This window comes from Pleurodeles waltl, chromosome 8 (genome assembly GCF_031143425.1).
Source record: "Pleurodeles waltl isolate 20211129_DDA chromosome 8, aPleWal1.hap1.20221129, whole genome shotgun sequence".
Taxonomy (NCBI): domain Eukaryota; kingdom Metazoa; phylum Chordata; class Amphibia; order Caudata; family Salamandridae; genus Pleurodeles; species Pleurodeles waltl.
In genome coordinates this window covers 126,373,695-126,393,312 of record NC_090447.1, presented here as the reverse complement: position 1 = coordinate 126,393,312, position 19,618 = coordinate 126,373,695, and positions in this window count along the sequence as shown.

Genomic DNA, 19,618 nt, shown 5'->3' with positions numbered 1-19,618 from the left:
CGTATTTACATGTAATTTCACATAATTTGTGGAAATTCGGGTAATTATGCTACAGCAAATGACACAAGTTTTGCACACCCCTAATATCAATTCCAACAAGGCTTTTCACTTGGGAACTGTGTCTTAACCATCAGTGATTCTGATGACCTTATCTATCTTGAAAAGGTGTGACCACAGAAAAAGATAGGGGCGTCACTGCCCAGTTGAAAGTCAGTGGTGATGTTGGCCAGGAGAGGATCATCAATACATTGAAGAAAAAATCAAGATTTATACTATGATGAAGAAAAAAGTTACTTTCTCGACTTCGCCCCTGAACTCTAGTAGAAGACTTCAGGCACTATGTTCTAGGTCTTTTAAAATATATCCCAAGGGCATATTCCTCAAGAGAAGACTGAAGAGTATATGCAAGATTCACTTAGAACTCAAGTGGGAAAACAGGGAAACCAGGGAGGGAAGATACAGGATCAGCAAATGTTTTTTTCAGTGTGAGGGAATAAAAAGGGTTGTTTTACCAAACCTCCAATATATTCCTTTATGCTAAATAAAGAGTTGGTAAGACATACAGCATGAGTATCACATTGGGAACAGAAATTCAAGCTTCCTTTACAGCAGTAATAGATACAGAAAACACATTGGTTTTGTACGTTTGCTCTCATCAGCCCCTGAGTGGATGGAGAGCCCCCTAAGTGATGATGATGATGATGATGCAAAAATGAAGTCAGCCCCTATGCTATGCTCAGAGGTTGGGTGAGATGACAGTGAAGTAGAGGCATAAGGGAGGCACACCGGGTAAGTGTAGCGGCAGTGGCAGAGGGTGGCAAGGCTATATTGGAGGGCAGGATGAAGTGGAGCATGGTAAGGAAAGTAGAGCATGATCAAGGGGCGATTGAACCTGGATGCAGGTGGCCCGCAAAACACTGTGATTTAAAGTTTGAGGAGGCAGAAGAGGGGGACACAATCTGAAGGCACATGAGGGACAGAGGGCCACAACAAAGCAGGGGTCACAAGCACAGTAGATTATTGAGGTCAGGAGGAGGCATGAGGCAAAACAGGAGGTGTGGGTGATGAAGAAGGTAGAGGAGTCACAGGAAGGATAGAAGGAGAACGTTTGCAGCCATAAAGTGCCCTCCTTGATGATGTGAAGTTGCTTATTCAGTAGCAGCCCAGTGGTAACTCAATGATAAGGTACACGACTATTATTGTCAAACATATCAGTTGACATGAATAATGTGTCCTAAATATCATTAAAAATAAATTGTGCAATGGGTGTACATTTTCTGCTATTCACAATCCAAAAAGAGAGCACCCTGTCTTACATTTCAGCTCGAATAGCCCCAAAGCATCATGATAAATGCAGTCAGTAGAATGAATTCGAATAATATTTCAAAAAGTCTTTCACCAGAAATGGGTGCAGCAAGTGCTGTAACGTTGTAGAAAGTTTTTCACCATAAGTTGGTGCGGCGAATGCCGTATCTCCGGACACGTGTTTCTGGCTTTTGGCCGTCGTCAGCGGAGAGCAAAGTGTGTCAGACGGGGTTGCCTGAAATGCCTTGATGATGTGAAGTTGCTTATTCAGTAGCAGCCCAGTCGTAACTCAATGATAAGGTACACGACTGGTCGTTTTTCAGAATATCATTGTCAAACATATCAGTTGACATGAATATTGTGTCCTAAATATCATTTAAAAAAAATATTGTGCAATGGGTGTACATTTTCTGCTATTCACTACGATGAGGTGACAATTTTGTTAACAATATTTAGGACATTAAATTTATGTTAGTAGTTATTTCTATGTCATACTGGTACTAGACCGGATTACTATGTTGATCCGCCTGTTGCCTAAATGAGTATTTAACCTGCTGGTTGACAATTCCTGTCGTTTGCGCTAGGCTCTCATTGCTCAGCGGTTGATAAAATAACGTATCATTGTGTTAGGTAATAGTAACTCATGTCATTTATAAATCTGAGATGGTAGTAATTCCAACCTGCTGTTGTTGATTCCTTCGGCCTGAGGGAAAATACTGCTCCTTGCCTGAGGGTCAACATGTTTTGCGAGTCATAAAGCAGCATCCCCTCATCTTCGAAAAACCAGGCTTGTTAGCCACTTTAAACTTTATAATGTTTTTTTTTTTATTAACGCCTAGCATGCTCATTACCCCCATCATACTGTTTCCATCCTTTGTGCCCCTGTAGAGAAAATTAACCATACCTTACACTGAAAGTATAAGAATGTCTATGCAATAGGTGAGACATGCAGATTGCAGAAGCAGCATTACACTTCCACAACAGATGAAATTACATACATTTTGCAGAATAACAAATACTTGTTCTGCATATAGTGCTTTCATTCACCAAACTTTGCACAGAACATTTTGTAAACAATGAATATTACCTAATAAAAAAACATAGTATTCCCTAGACTAAGCCCAAATAAAGCCCATCATCGTACACATTGAGTGGAAAGAAACAAGGCTTTGACGACCATGCTAGATCCGGCATTTTGGGCACATAGCTATCTCCAACAGTGAGTGCTAGTCAATTCAGCCTATTAAAACTATACATGCAAGGGTTTAACAATAAAATCTAAACAAGCATTTGCAATGCAATAGGTCTCACATTTGCTTGAGTTTGTGCTATTGGCGTTGTAAATGCATAACTGGACTTTTCTTGCCACATAAATTGGTTACCTCTGCCGCATAATTTGGTCCTCTGCCACATAATTCCAGTGGCCCTGCATATAACTAAAGCACTTCCATTTGCCTTCTTCCTCTATCTGCAGCAAAAAATGAAAATGTTGCCATTATTTAATATATTTATTTATATTATTATTATGGGGTCCCCCACAAACCTAGTGTGGGAATCCAGAGATGAACTAGACAGAAAGAGCACGTTGTGTTATGGGCAAAAATGTTTTGTAAAAGGAATGCTCCGCGAAACATTATGGGAGGGTTTCTGAGAGCAGTGAATATGATAGCATCCTGACTGTAATGCTCAGAATTGCCGCTAGAGGGAATCACAATAAAAATAGCATTTGTAAGAAACATGGTCATGTAACAATATAATCAGCCCCTAGAGGGCATAAACACATGAAAAGAGAATGGCAGAAAGTAATGCAGTGTAACCATATATTTAGTCCGTAGAGGGTATAGTGCCTTCTACATTTCTAGGCCTGGTAATGAATGAAAGTGATGGGCATGAGGTGGGCATAGTGAAAGCCCACAGAAGTAGATTACAACATGTTGAAGGCAGCGCTTGTTCGCTGCCTAGCTCTACCTCAAAAGAGGAAACAGGTGAAAAGAACCAAAGAGGCTATGTAGGATGCTCCCATAAGCATATTGAATGTATAATGCTACAAAATAGACATGCTACTGTTGTAAGCAGTGACATCATAAAGTGGACTACTAGCTTGAATCACTAGCTATTCAAACATACAGCCCTTGTATGAAAGTGAATACTGGATTTTACAGGGTTAACACAGATGTTTGCTTTTCAATTGTACTTGTCTGAATGAGCTATGTAAGGTCAAAGTCCAGCAACTGTGCATCATAAACATGTCATGAAATACCCTCATCCCAAAACCACACACTTCCACAACACAGTACCGACTAAACAAGCATTGGCAATGCCAATAAACTTATTTATTATGGCCTATGGGAGTGCTATTGGATTTGTTATTTTCTTGTACCCAAGTTGTACAGCAGTTGCCGTGCAGCCTGGCTGAAAGTGATTAGCTTTCTCAGTATAAAATTATTCACTTCATTCACAAAAAAACTGTTTAATTATCTTACGTACAAGCAGAATTTCACCGTGTTAGTCCTGCATGAAAATAAGTCCCAAAAGGCCATGCACAGCAGGGAGCACAACACCACTTGCATCTTTGTAGCATACTGAAATCCACTGGTGTGACTTTTGGACGATGTTTTTCTGCAAGACAGGTAGGCGGCAACAAATGAAGGAGAAGGGGGTGGAATGTAGACTGGGCGTGCAACAACAGGGGAGCGGCATGAGCAGACCAGACAAGCAGCAACCCAGGAGGAGGGTGGGGTGGCAGGCCAAACAACAATACAGAAGGCGGAGAAAGGTAGCGGACAGAAAGGACAGTGGGCAAGGGAAGGAGTACTTGAGCCATGCTCCTGGGAAGGGACAAACACATGAAGAGGAAGTTAAGCCGGCACGTGCTGACCAAAGAGAAGCAAGGAAATGAGAGTGACGATGAATCCAACCTACTGTAAGCAGTGGGCAGGGTCTATGCCCCCTGCAGGTAAGCAAAATGTCTTGCAAGCGACACTGCATGCATTGCCTTAAGAAAGACCTAAAATATAAGGTGTAGGGGGGCGTGAAGGAAGGGTCAAACTATTAAAGAGAGGAAGGTGTCTGCCAAACATAGTGATGAGCATAACACAACTAACAGTACCTCCAAAACATTTGGGTGTGCTGGGGTGAAAGCAGGAAAGTGTTTAAGGAATGGGTGGAGATGTGTCCTGGCTGGGGAAGATCAGCCTTCACCAAGCAGCCCTTACCACGCAGGACCATTACTATGCAGTCTTTACCATGCAGGTTAGTATTCATACCTTTACCAAACAGTGCTTTTAAATAACTTAATTTTTTTTTAAAAAATGTAATGTTATTTTAGTGTTTTGGGATGGGTAGAGGTAAAAGGAGGTAAAGTTGGCTTTAAGGTTCAAGGATGAGCGAGGTAAAGTGACGTGAGGATGACTTGAGAATTGTGGGTTGGAGTAGAGGTAAAGGAAAGTGACGTGGCTTGAGGGTTTGGTGGTAGGTAGAAATAAAGGGAGGTGAGAGTGATTTGAGGCTTGAGGAGTGGGTGAAGATAGAGGGAGGTGAGGATGACTTAAGGGATGGGTAAAGTTAAAGGAAGGTAAGGGGGACTAGAGTGACGGGCAAAATAAAAACAGCGATTGTTACTGATGAATGAAAAAATGAGAGTGATGAGGAAGCCAACCAATGGTACGTAATGGGTGGGCTCTAAGCCATTTTTAGAGCTTTTTTAAAGAACAATAGATCTTGCAGCAACATAACATGCACTCTCTCTGGTGAGGCTTAATAAGAAAAGAGCTGCAAGTACAAGATCAGCATTTTATTGCCACCTAAAATTTGGACAAATTCACTCCTTTCTGAAAACCCCCCTGAAGGGCCCGTAGGCGTTTGTTTTTGTCTGTCTCTTCAAGACAGATTACCCACATGTCCCTTTAGGAGAATTATGACTTCATTATTTTACATGCTGACTCTCTTAATTGATTTATTCAGACTGGTAATTCTCTGGCATGCACTTTGGTATTAATCTCTACTTGAATTCCATGTCACAACACTTTGAAAATGCGCATACACATTATGCACTATTTAGAATGGAAAACATTATGTCAGGACTTCTCCCTTCCTTCCTCTTATGATAGCTCTTTCCTTATTTCCCCTACTCTTCTATTCAGCGATTGTGCCTTGCACAAATAGGGACATATTGTACAATGCAAATAACAACCAACTTAATGTTGTGTAAAGCCTACACAAGAAAGTAAATTTGTACTATATGTACTATATTCCCACATTCATCCCCTCACCTTTTTCTTTTGTTTTATTTTATATCATTTTGATATATGCAGCTTATGATATAAAATGTGCTCTGCAACAAATCAACATCATCATGTAGCTCTAAGTATAGCGTGCAATAGTCACCACGACAGTCCATATCAAAGCCCACAGGAGACTCATTCAGAGCCCCCGGCAATCCACACCACCCTCATATGGACCCCAACAGACTTGCACGTTACCTGCACATGACCCTTATGCACACTCCCTCTCTCTGACAAACTTCACTAAGCAGCCACACAAACTTTAATGTAAAAGATAAGAAATATGATCCCACAGCTTATCAAGCAATAAAGGTCATAAAGGGCTAATGTTTCCTTGCAGCTGAGAGTGTGAATGTTCCTGGCAGCTGAGAGTGTGAATGCTCCTCACATACCTTCAGAAGAGGCCTAAGAAGCAGATTGCAGCCCGTCAATCATTTTTATAATCCTCCTTCAGAGCTTAGTTTCTTTGCAAGGTAGTTATTCCCCTTATAATTTTGGGAGCTAAGTTGTAGAACATGTAAAAAATAAGTGCACTACCGTAAAAACGAAATTTGAAAACATTGCGCAACATCAAGCACAAGTAGAAACTACACCGCTATTCACAATAAAAAACAATTGTTTAGGCCTAACCCTCACACTGATACGAGCAGGGTGAGAGGTTCATTCAAGGATGTAGTGGAATAAGGAACATGAAAGGGTCATCTGTTAAAGGCCAACTCATGCCTAACCAACCTGCAAGTATTTATGACATCAGCACACAAGTCCCCGGTACACAATCTCCATGCCTACAAACAGATTGCAGACTGATTAGACAATGGGTACATAATTGAATTAGCCCAAAGCACACAGGTGCACAACTTACAGTGGGTGAATGAAGAAACCAAATCCCGAACACTCAGAAGTCCCAGACACACAATGCTCTCAGCACACACTTCAAATAAATGACATTTACATAAGAGCACATACTCATTCATAGGTCAAAGAATGCGTGGTCATAGACCTTTGTCAAACGTATACTAAAGAGAAAGTCACAACTTAGCTTCAGAATTTGGGCTAGTGGGGGGTCACATGTTTTCAAGTGTTTTTCCATTTTAATCAGTAAACTTGTAAGTTATCTATTATTAATCATGTGTAATAAAATATTGTACTGATGTGTAGAAAAAGACCTGTCTCTGAACAGGCATTGGAGAAAAACCATTGAGGCAGCTGTGCAGGGCTGAGGTGCAGTCTGCAGTGTTTTTCTCCCTGTTGCGACAGTTAGTAAATACTGTCTTTGGATTGCCTACGTGGTCATTTTTGAGTCTCAAGAGCATTTTCATTGATCCCGTAACAGTTGACAAGCCACCCCAGGCAGTTCCCTTGCACGCCCACCTGATAGCTGGCAACCGAAGTCCGCCTGCCCTCCACTGCAGAGAGACCAGTGCGCACAAATTTGATGAGGTGAGAAGAAGCCGGGTTAGCTGAAGTTCTGCCTTTGCATGGGTGGTTGAGAAGGCTCCAGAGACCTCCGTCCCATTTAAGGTGGGGACAAAGCAAATCGTGATCCTCTTTCTACATAAGCGCACTCCTCTTGGCAATACTAAACGCAGACGTAAGTGTAATATGCCCCCATGCAATTTGTTTTTTAATGTTGAAGGATTGTGTATGTGCATTGGACAATCAACTGAACTATATGTCTTTGTGAATTTGCCAGATAAGGACAGAAGGGCGCCACATGCAATTTTTTTTTTTATTGTTGAAGGATTGTGTACGTGCGTTGCACAATCAACAGAAATATTTTTGTTGAAGGATTGTGTATCTGCATTGCACAATCAACAGAAATATATGTATTTGTGAATTTGTCATAGACCAGCAGGGCACCACATGCATTTTTTTTTTTTTATTGTTGAAGGATTGTGTACATGTGTTGCACAATGAACGGAAATATATGTATTTGTGAATTTTTCAGAGAAGGCTGGAAGGGCATGACATGTGATGTGCTTATTTTTATTTTTCTATGGACAGATTGTGTGCATGCTTCCATAACTGGTAAAATTTTGATTTGTTTAATGACTGAAGGCAACCGCATGCGGTTGAGTGAAGTGTGGCCACAGTGTGATGGTGTTGTGAGATAGTATATAAATATGCAAACTGTTGTTTCGAATGCACATTGCATGTAATAAAAAAAATATTCTGCAATGTGTCCTGTAGACTCGGTAAACAGAACTAAAAGCTGAAAGCCTATTGTAAATCTTTAAAGTAGAAAAAGTAGACAAAATTATTTCCCACTAGAAACATCATGTGAGTCCACTTTAAAATTATACAAATCTGGTAGCAGAAAAGGTAAAAAGTAAAGGATTAAGAACATCTAAACACGGCGACCGCCTTAGAACATATGCAGAAGGTTTTCCCCAGTGACAGAAAGAAATTACAAAAGTGTAGCCAGGAGTGGTTTAAAGCTACCCAAAAGCATAAGTAAGAAGGAATGTTTAATGGTAGAGCAATCACGCATGTTGTCACATACCTCCGAAGTAAATATGCAGAAGCCGAAGAAAAAAAGAAGCCACCATAGCATTATGGAGAATATTTTGTAAAGATTCAAAAGATTCCTCACAGGGAGACACCTCGAGTACCTCATCTGCTTCCGCACCCCATATGACCCTAAGAGCACTGCACCCACAATGCCCAGCACCTACCCACTAGTGCAGCTGCAAGAAACTGCAGTAGGATTCGAAAACTCTGAAATTGAAACCTCTTCACACTCCCTTACAGCGACCCCCAAGGTAATCCCATGAAGATCAAAACCAAAGAGGACAGGCACTCCTAGACACCTAACTAAAATAGGGGATCCATAATTTTCAGGGCAATTAGAGGCACCGTTTGGATTGCATCTAGACCCTACCTTTCCCCAAGAGGAGAAGAGCAAAGTGCGGAGTTCAGGGAATAGCAATGACCAAGTGCATATTTCATCAGCAATGTCTTGGTTGCTTCAGAAAAGGGACACTTCAGGTAGAGTAATCAGAAAACAAGTGTCCACCCCGCAGCAAAGGGATGCAGGGGATGTAGGGTGGAGCGACTATGTGCATAGGACTGTAGATATGATGGGACAACCTGCATCTCGAGGAAGGGATCAGGAACAAAGAAGGACCGAAACTAGTCCGCCCCCTTGGCAGAAGGGGACATAGTAGTCTCACCAGAGAGTGTGCAGGACTGGCTATCACTCAGTGAGGATAGGAGAAAGACAAGTGAAAAAGGAGAGAAGGGCATGATGATGACTGCACAGGGCAAACTCAGAGAAGTTTTGGGAAATTAGCGGACAGGATAGAATCCATACACCAGCGTGTGGAGATCATGGATGAACTCCTTCAAACCAAGACGTCACCATATTTATGGCCTCCAAGAAAGACCACTCATTGACATCGACTGCACGAGAGGCACATGGAGACTGCCTAACCCAAGTGATGCAAGGGGAAGTGAGTGAGGTGTGCTCCCTAGAAGCAGGAAGCCCCAAGCTACAGAGCTTGAGCGGTTACAACTCCAAAGCACCCATGGCCAGCCAGACCCCAGAATGGGATCAAGCGAGATTTGGGGACAGGTGACTCTTCACCACAGACCCGCCCAGCAAATGAGTGCCCACCAAATTCATGCAGCACAGGCCTCACACCTCCAGTGAGTCTGCCACTCAAGGAGAGGCCAGCTTGCATTTCATTGTGGCATTTGTAGAAAACTTAGCAGACAGCACTGAGCAGTTAGATCCAAAAATGAGTCCCTGGCCACGAGAGGGGTCCTTTGACCCACACAACATGGCAAATGCTGAAAAATGCATTACGTATGGTGAGGGTGATCCAGATTGGGACTACCCGTACATGAGGAACTGTCTGCATGCATGGCAGAAGTACACCAGACAGCACCACCCCCAGTGCCCCACCACCACTTTACATCAGATAACCCCAATAGGCAAGGGCCCTGAGGCACCACATTGTGTTCCTTGGCCACAAATGGACAAGGAAACCCTCAGAAAACAGTTGGCACTGCTTACAGAGGGAGCAGGGAAATGGATTGAAGTATTTGAGAAGCAGACTTCAGGTATCACCTTGGCAGTAGGGGATGTACAAAGTCTGCTTAGCTCTCTCACAGGGGATGAAACAGACACAGTATTTCAAAAGGTTGGAGTTAGATATGTGACCCTCACTGAGACCAGGTGTGATAAAACGCCATTTAATCTAGTCAGATCTATAGTGTGGGATCAGCTGAGCAAAATGTACCCTAAAGGACCAGACATCAGATCTCTCATGACTCAGTCTATGAAACCAGAGGAGGATCTCGCACAATACATCAATAAAATGAAAGAAAAATTGAACCAGCAAAATGGAAGAGTGAGAATTTATGGTCCATCACATGGAATGCCCCAGGTGCAGCAAGGACTGCTTCAGCAGAACTATCAAGAACCCTCCATGGAAATCCCACCCCAAAATGGACAAGGACGGGTAGCTGTGAGGGAGATAAATCTCTTCCAGGTGAACACTGCAAGAGGATAAACACAATGAGGGTACCCACAGAGTATTTCTATATGTCCAGTCTTGTCAGTGATGCACAGGCCTGTTGAGGAACCCACTGTGATGGTGTCCATCAATGACAAGAGAAATGTATACATCATAGATATAGGAGCAACAAAATCCAGAATTAAAGAGGGAGCCCTCCTGATTTCCAATAGAATCATGGACACACAGGTATTCTCTGGGGAAATTATAAGGGTTCCTTTTAGCAAGCCAGTGGAGATGGCAATAGGGGGAGACATATTGACAGCTGCTTACTGTTCTCACCAGCTGCCCCAGCAAATTTGTTAGGAAGAGACCTGGCGGCAAAATCGATTATGCCCATTCATTTTAAGCCAGATGTTAGCATGATTGATTTGTCCAACACCTGGAGTTCTACCTCCCAGAATCATGGTACTAATGGTGGACTCCTCCAGCAGAGACCAGACTGAGCATGACCCGCTGATCTGGAGGCATTTACTGCAGTGGTATATACCATCATAGCGGAGACACTAGAACTATTGGGGAGGGAGGTTCAATTGGCCAAGGACAGGACTCCGGACTATCAGAAGTGGAGGTAATATTGCAGATAGAGGTTTTGGAACTATCACCTATCTATGGTGCCTTGACAGCCAGCAATCATAATGGTGCTTTGTGGGCATGTGTCATCTTCCTCGCGCCAGGAAAGATGATTAGAGAGATACTGGATGACAAGCTATTTAATGATAGCCTCAAGAAAAGGATTATACTTTTTCAGGATGACCTACCACTGAGTACTGTGCTAGAAGTCAGAACACCCACACCAAGCAGAGCTTTGACTCAGTAAAAGAAGCAGATCTGTCATAGGTGCCAGACGCTCTGTGGACTAAGGGTACTCACGATGTCGGCCTCATCCGTACTGCTGCACTATTCTGGATTACACTGGAGAAAGGTGCCATCTTACCCAGAGTAAAACAATACCCCTTGTCCAAGGAGGCAGATGAGGGGATCGCCCCACATTACAAGCATTACTGCAACAGAGAGTAATTTACCCAGGGGGGTCGCTTGTAACACCCCTATTTACCTGGTTAAGAAAGCTAAGGGCAATTCTTGGCACATGGTTCAAGACCTGCACCCTTTGAACAATATTGTGTTACCAGAATTCCCAACTGTCCCAGACCCCTACATCATCTTGATGCCAGGTATTTTTCAGTCATTGATCGTAAGAATGCCTTCTTTAGCATCCCTCTCCATCCAGATAGTCAATATCTGACAGTGTTCTCATAACGCCGGACTCAGTATTTGTATTCTCATTTGCCCCAAGGGTATTGTGAGTCCCCAATGGGTTCAACTGAGCAATAAAAAATGATCTGTCAAATTTTCGATGCAACAGCACTCTTTTGCATTATGTTGATGACATATTGGTTTATAGTTCTACTGAGCAACAGTGCAGAAGAGACACTATGGCCCTCATTACAACCCTGGCGGTAGGTGGAATAGTGGAGGTATTACCGCCAACATGCTGGCGGTACCTGCCTCCACTATTATGACATTGACGGTTTGTCCAAAGCCAAACCGCCAATGTACCACACCGACCGCCACAGCGGTAACGACCGCCGGACCAGTGGCCGTCACTAGGCCGCCCATGGCATTATGACCCCACCTACCGCCATGGTTTCAGTGGTTTCGGTACCGCCACTGAAACCATGGTGGTAGGCACTATCAGTGTCAGGAAATTCCTTCCCTGGCACTGATAGAGGTCTCCCCCTGCCCCCCTCACCTCCCCGGAATCCTGCCCCACCCTCCCCCTCCCTCTCCCACCCCCTACACATTTACACGCATACACGCACATACATACACACCCATACACACACTCATACACACATTCACCCATGCATTCATACATACTCACAGCAACACTCATGAACATACATCCAGGCACACACGCAATCTCCACGACACAACATGCACGTACACTCACACCCACTCATGCACACACGCATTACACACTCATGCACTCATTCACACACAGTCACACACACCCCCACTCATGCACACAACACCTCCCACTCCCCTCTCCTGTCGGAGAACCCGATTTGCCTGCTTGCAGGGGGTCCTCTGGCAGGAGACGGGACGCAGCGCTGCTGCCAGCAAAACACAGCCAGGCCGTATCATGGAACATGATATGGTAGGCGGTGTTCTTCTGGCGTGGCGCTGCTGCTGGCAGCAGCGCCACCTTACCGCCGCACGCCGCCTTGACCGTTGACGGAATTCCGCCAGCCTTCTGGCGGTATTCCGTCTACGGTCATAATGCCATGGACGGTCGGTAGCCATGGCGATGGTATGTTGGCGGACGTCGCCATGGCGGTATGCGGAATTTGCTGCCAATGTCATAATGAGGGCCTATATCTCTTCTAACCACTCTTGCCCAGAGAGGATACAAAGTGGAGAATGAAAAATTCAGTACTGCCAGGAAGAAGTCCCATATTTATGGCAATTATTGTCAGCATCTGGTAGGCGTGTAACTCCTGAAAGGGCAGCCTCCATTCGGCAGATTTCAGAGCCAAAAACTGTTGGGGGAATGCACAAGTTTCTGGGCGTCTGTAACTACATGAGACAATGGGTATTTGATTATAGCACTCTAATAGCCACATTGTTGGAAGCTATCAAACAGGCAAGGGATAGGGAGGACAAGATAACTAGGAGACTAGAGATGAGGGAAACCTTTCAGAAACTGAGGGATGAGTTAACAAATGCTCCAGTTCTGGGAACTCCAGAATACACCAAGGAGTTCTACCTATTCTGCCACTGCAATGGTCAGGTGATGACAGCTGTCCTCACACAGAAGTATCCACTGGGGCACAAACCAATTGCATACTTCAGTGGGCTGCTGGACTCAGTCATGAAAGGACGCCATCCCTGTGAACAAGCTTTGGCCACTGAAGCATATGCAGTACAGAAAAGTACCCCCATGGTCATGGGGGCACCATTGACACTCTATGCAGAGCATGCAGTGTTTGCTATCATCCAGAAGCCCAAGACCACTCTGACTACTCAGAGAGTGTCAGGATCTGAGGTGATACTGTCACTACCGTCCTTGAAGGTTGTGAAGTGTAATATGGTTAATCCTGCAACATTCTTTGTCCACCCAATATTAAACCCCAAGGAGTTTGAGCACAACTGTGCAACACAGAGTCCCAACGTATGGAGTCCAGCCACAGAGGACCCTATACCAGACAGTGTTGTCTATTTTGTTGAAGGTTCCTCCACAATTGACCAAGAGACAGGAATCCGACACACGGGGGCAGCGGTAGTCAGGGCTCAGCGACACAGTTGCTTGGCTACACTACAGACCATAGAACAATTGACATTGCCTGCACATTATTCAGCACAGGCAGCAGAGCTGAAAGAATTAATAGGGGCCCTCAAGTCAGGAGCAGGAGAGCTAATTACAGTATATTCAAATTCAGCATACATAACACCCACTGTAAACACCAGTATCATGAGATGGAGTAGGTGAGGGTTCCTTAAATCAGATGATAGCCCTGTGATGCATAGAAAGCACTTAGAGGCTCTAATAGAGGCACTTGCACTACCACAGGCAGTGGCAGTTGTGAAATCTGCCGCTCACACAAATGGACAGAATTTCATGCTCCAGAGTAACACGCTGACAGATCAAGCAGCTAAGGATTAAGCCAGACGTGTACCCCCAAAGGTACCATCAGATCCATAACCTGCCACCTGTGCAGTCCTGGTGGCTTAGACTGCCTTACCAACTGAGCCCAAAGCAAAGATTACCACAGACAAGGACACACCTCCGTACACTGAGTCATCAAGGTTAGACCTGAGGGAACTACAGGATGCTGCTCCGTTGCTCGAAAAACAGCTATTGGAAAACAGAGGGTGCATCCAGTCATGGGATGACCTAGTGTATAGACAGCTTTCTACAGGAAAGCCAGTAATGTCACGGGCTTTGCTTGCAGTCACTCTGGATCATATTCATTTACCAACTCACACTTCCAGGTATCATCTGGCAACACAAATACAGCAAGACTGGTTTGTCCCCAATTTGCACGACACAATAACCATGTATCTACACAACTGCATGATGTTTCAGCAGTATTCCCCTAATACCACCCTAAAAGTGATAAGCTCCACAATTCAACTACCACAAGGTCCCTTTAAAGCCCTTCATTTGGACTTTGTGGCTATGATGCAACAACTACAGGTACCTCATAGTAGTGGTCTGCACAATCTCTAGATGGACTGAGGCAGGACCATGTGTCCATTGTGATGCCAAGTCAGTAGCCACATTCATAGTTCGAGAAGTGATTCTGAACGATAAGATTCGACAGTTTCCATAAGATCTGAAAATGGCACTCATTTTCTAATACAATACTTGAACACCTAAAAGCACTGTTAGAGATAAAGCACAAACTGTCCTCAATGTACCGCCCACAAATTAATGGAGTAGAAGAACACCTGAATGGCCTCTTGAAGAGCAAGATCAGCTCTTTGAATAAAAAGTGGCTACACTGCTTGCCAATAGCACTATTTTCCCTGAGGAATACCCCGCGCTCAGACCATCTCTTGACTCCTCACCAAATAGTGACAGGTAGATCAATCAATGTCCAAGCCCTGCAACTAGAAGTAAAATTCAGGGAGAAAGTTCGTCCCAAGCACTGAATGATGAAATGCATATGTACACATGCGAATTAAGAAAATGTGCAAGGCTCATTTCCAAACAGGTAACCAAAGGAAAAGAGAAGTGTGTCAACGCTGAGGTCGACCTCCCAGAAGTGAAAGTAGGAGATCAAGTGTTCATTCGCAATCTTGTGTGCAAATGGAAAGAGAAACATTTCAAGGGCCCCCACACAGTCACCATGGTTACACTGGCAGCTCTCAAAGTGGATGGCAGGAAATCCTGAATTTGTCACAGCCATATGCATCTCGACCCAGCTGCTTGCCAAAAATAATGGACAATTCAAATGGAACAAGAGGGGGGACAAAGATTGTCAACTTAAAAGGGTGCCCGCCAACTCTATTTTTGGACTCTTTTTTGAATGGACATTACAATAGATATATATTTTTGTTTTTGTAGTTCACTTTTGTCCATTAGCTCTAACCTTTCTTCTCTTTGCTAGCAAAGTACCCCCCGATTCTAATATCTTTTATGTCCGGAGAGAGCTTTCCATTAACAATGTGACCCATAATGCTGATGGTAAATTGTCAGACAACATGTGGTATCAGCACATGTCAGAAATAGGTACAGAGACCACGAATGAGTCATGCTTTGTGCGCTCCTTAATTCCTCAGAAAGACTACATTCCATGGAGGAAGTACCACCAGATATAGCTTACTGCCTATTACACTTGTACTTGTGTAGAATAAATAGTTGACGCATGTCAAAGTAGTACACCTTACTGTAACTACTATACATCCTCACAGATAGACAAAATATCAGAGATGAAATAACACGCATGAGAAAGACAGGACGCCCCACCACTAAAGATTGGACCCAGATGGTCCTGGGTCTCCTAGGAGTAACACACTCACCAACTGAATGTAGCAACTATTTTGCAAACCCCTTACTCCCAGATTGAGTCCGTAGGCCAGGGTTCAGAGTAGGAGGGTCCGTCTTTGCTCATAATCAGTGGCATCCCAACATTACATTTTTCTGTAGGGCTATGCCTTCTTGGGAATAGCACTGATGTTAGCCAGGAGGCAAGAAGGAAATGCACACCCATCTGCGACCATTAGACCTGTCAGCTCTTGGCATGGTTTCCCTTGTACTTTTTGCTTTTGACCTCCTGTTTTTGATCCTGTGCTAAACTTTATTCTTGCTGGCTTTAGGGCTCTGGGTACTTTACCACTGATGACCAGTGCTAATGTGTAAGTGCTTGCTTGCTGTCTAAATTGTATTGGTAATTGGTTTATCCATGGTTGGCCTCTTTGATTTACTAGGAAGTCCTTAGTAAAGTGCACTAGGTGTGCACACGGCCTCTAAATTAAAAGCTACTAGTGGGCCTAAAGCACGGATTGTGCCACCCACATGAGCAGCCATGTAAACATGTCTAAGAGCTGCCACTGCACTGTCTGTGTGTGTGTGCAGTTTTAAGCTGGCAGTTCGACTTGGCAAGTATACCCACTTGCCTTAGGTTAACATGGGGATTGACTTGAAGTATCCTTTAAGTGTACTTTCCTATTGGGAGCAGATAGAGATGTGGACTTTGTGGTCCCTGAACTCACAATTTAAAAATACATCTTTTGCTGAAGTTGGTTTTTAAATTGTAAGTTTGAAAATGCAATTTTTAGAAAGTGGGCATTTTCTTGCTTAACCATTCTGTGCCTCTGCCTGTCTGCGGAATACACGTCTAGGTCAGGATGAGAGTTGGGCTGTTTGTGAATTCACTCTAGAAAGTCACACAAAGGGAGCTGAGGTGTGCCTTGCATATCCTGATGGGTATTCCTGAGCTAGAGTGGTGGGAGGAGCTGGCACTTGCACCTCAGCAGTAGGGCTGTGTCTGTCCTTACACAAAGCAGTCTCCAAACCCCTAGAGTGTGTCTGGGGCCAGGGCAGGAAAGGGTAGGGTCTTGTGCACTACAAAGACTTCTCTTTTGTGTTTGCCTACTTCAAAGACAGAAATGGATATAAGTATTGGACCCCTAGACTTGTGTAATGGATTTTGAACATGTGACAACAATGTCTGAGATAATTAAAAAATTGGAGGGGAAGAGCACCAGCCGGAGTTACGGTTCTGTTATGCACACAGAAAATCAATACAATTTGTTAAAAAAAAAAAAAGTATTGGTCCCCTGACCCCACAAATTTAGAATCCTACTGGGATGAGGACATTCTGACAAAGAACAAGAGCTGGATGCTGTAGCTGGGATTGCCACTCTGCCTGTTGCTTTGCTGTGCTGGCCTGCTGCTTCTGTTCTGGTGGTGAGAGGACTGGACTTAGCTTTCTACATCCTGCTTCCAAAGGTTCTACAAAGGCTTAGACTGAGCTCGCCTCCAGTTAAGAAGTCTCAGGGAGAGCAAAGACTTCACCTGCCAGCGCCTGGGCTCTCTTGCTGAGAGTCCTGACTTGCCAAGTGGTGCCAGATCCAGTCCCTGGGCCCGTGGAAGTGAGCTCTGATGTAACCAAAGAGAAAACAGCACACCGACTCCAGAGCGACTTCGGAACCAGCGCCGCTGACCGACTCCGCACCATTGCCTGCACCAGAGCTGGGGGTCTCTGCTGAGTTCAATGACCACGACTGACACCGCAGGCCCTGATGCCACTGCAGCATCTCTGAAGTCCAGCCACAGCGTGCGTCTCCAGTGCTGTGTCCCCGATGTCTGGGACACCAGACTCCGACTCCGCAGCAGTATCTGTGGACCTGTGGTGTGTCTGCGACACAGTGAATTTGACGTCTCGTGTCTTGACTTGCTGGATTCATTGCCCCTGCCGGATTGTAAGGACGCTGCATCACCTCCCTTGCAACTGTAAAGAACAGACGCATCACCTTCCCTGCCTAGCAGTAAGGAACCAACACCCCCCCCCACCGGTGGCAGTAAGGAACCAACGCCGCACAAGCTCCATCGATGCCTTACCTCCCTGACTCCATGCAAAGTCTTTGCTTCCACATTGCTTTCAAAGGTACTGTGCTTGGGGGCCGTGCAACTCTGTGACTGACCCGCACTGCACAGCAAGGGGTGCCGGACTTTTGGGAATGACTCTGTCAACTACGTCATGAAAGCCCCAGCAGGAGCTACTGGGTGTCCAAGTGCTAGACTGAAGTTTAATCTTTAAAAATGTGTATCTTTGCTTGTGAATGTTGGATTTTTATCGTTTTTGTCTTGTTTTACTCAGATAAATATTGTTTTTTTTTCTAAATTGGTGTTGAGTGCTTGTGTGGTGTTTTCACTGTGTTACTGTGTGTGTGTATACAATTACTTTACACATTGCCTCTGAGATAAGCCTGACTGCCTGTGCCAAGCTACCGAGTGGGTGAGCAGGGGTTATCTTAGGTGTGTGACTCCCTTACCCTGACTGGAGTGAGGGTCCCTACTTGGACAGGGTGTAAACTGACTACCAACTAGAGACCTCATTTCTAACAGAGATTAAAATATTCCACGCTCTACCTGGGTAGATAGCATTGTAAGCCCTCAGATTGTCATGAAGAACAAGTTACTTACCTTCAGTAACGCTTTTTCTGGTGGATACACAAGCTACCTGTGGATTCCTCACCTTATGAATTCGTCCTTGCGTCAGCATCCGACGGAAAGTCTTCTTCCTAGCTGTTCACGTCGACGAGGACGTCATAATGGCACGGCTTCACGTGACTCTGTCTGACGTCAACGTGCCAAAAAGAGGTCCTCGTCGGCGTACTGACGTCAGTTTCACCTCATTTTTTTTTGTGCCTTTGAGGCGAACAGGTGAATACCGACCCATCAAAAACCATAAAAATAGATATATATACAGACACAATAACATGGTCCATTAAACCCATATATTTACATAGTCACCTTAAAATACATGTATATACAAATGTATAAAGAAACATATTTCCAAGTACTGCAAGATAACTGTGAAATCAGGCAGGCAACGGGGAGGCGGGAGGGACCGTGCGGAATCCACAGTTAGCTAGTGTATCCACCAGAAAAAGCATTACCGAAGGTAAGTAACTTGTTCTCCTGATGGATACAACTACCTGTGGATTCCTCACCTTATGAATAGAGTCCCAAGCAGTACCGCACTCGGTGGTGGGTGCCCGCCTGATTACACCAAGAAATCTTGCAATACCAAACGAGCAAAATGACCGTCCCTCCTCACTTCAGAGTCTAGACAATAATGTTTTACGAAGGTATGGAGGGACGCCCAAGTTGCAGCTTTGCATATATCTACTAACGGAACTCCTCGCGCTAGGGCCGAGGATGCAGACTTAGCCCTAGTAGAATGGGCCCTGATACCTTCAGGAGGGACTTTTTTCGCCAGAGAGTAACAAATCTTAATACACAAGATGACCCACCTGGAGAGTGTTCTCTTCTGGACCGCTCTGCCCTTTCGCTGTCCAACATACCCAACAAACAGCTGATCATCCAGGTGAAAGTCTTTAGTCCTCTCCAGGTAGAAACTCAGCGCTCTCTTAGGATCCAACCTATGTAGCCTCTCTTCATCTTTAGAAGGGTGGGGAGGAGGGTAGAACGAGGATAGGGTAATTGACTGCCCTATATGAAAAGGAGTGACAACTTTCGGCAGAAAAGCAGCCCTGGTTTTCAGTACCACTTTATCAGGGAAAAACATGGTAAAAGGAGGTTTAACAGAAAGGGCTTGAAGCTCACCAACTCTCCTAGCAGATGTGATCGCAATTAAGAAAACAGCCTTTAAGACCAAATATCTCAACGGACATGAGTGCATGGGCTCGAAAGGCATACCCATCAAGAACGTCAATACCAGATTCAAGTCCCATTGAGGCATGTGAAAGGGCACAGGAGGAAACGTATTCACTAAACCTTTAAGAAACCTATTTACAATTGGAGACTTAAAC